Source organism: Parus major, chromosome 23 (genome assembly GCF_001522545.3).
Source record: "Parus major isolate Abel chromosome 23, Parus_major1.1, whole genome shotgun sequence".
NCBI lineage: Eukaryota > Metazoa > Chordata > Aves > Passeriformes > Paridae > Parus > Parus major.
Genome location: NC_031791.1, coordinates 1,144,606 through 1,145,140, shown reverse-complemented (window position 1 = coordinate 1,145,140; position 535 = coordinate 1,144,606).

Here is a 535-nt window from a genome sequence, read left to right as displayed (position 1 = left end):
CCCAAAGCTCCGCTCCTTTCTGCCCCAAAGCTCCGCTCCTTTCTGCCCCAAAGCTCCGCTCCTTTCTGCCCCAAAGCTCCGCTCCTTTCTGCCGCCGGCTCCAGCGGTGGTTGCAGCGCGGTTACTCCACGTTTGTGTGCGAGACATTGTGGATCTCAGGGGAAACGCGAGTTCTTTATAGGTACCTCTAAACCAGAAAGAAATAGAGAGCAGATGTCCTCGCACGTTTTTCTGTTCAGCTGGTGCTTGAGCAGTTGTTCCCTTAAGGGACAGGACTGGGACTGCTCTGGCGCGGTTTCCTTGCTGGAGCGGCTGTTGAAAGCTCATTCCATCGCCGGCGGTGTCCTTTCATCACTGGGGACGCTGAAACTCTTGTCCGGACTTATTCAACCCTGGCACTATAAATATGGGTTTGTTGGTGGTTATTTGTTTGTGGTTTCGGGGTTTTTTTTTCCCAATCTGCTGAGCAGCGTGCTGGAAAGAGCTGGCAGAGTAATATTTAACAGGAAAAGAACTCGAAAGCTCATAGCATTGT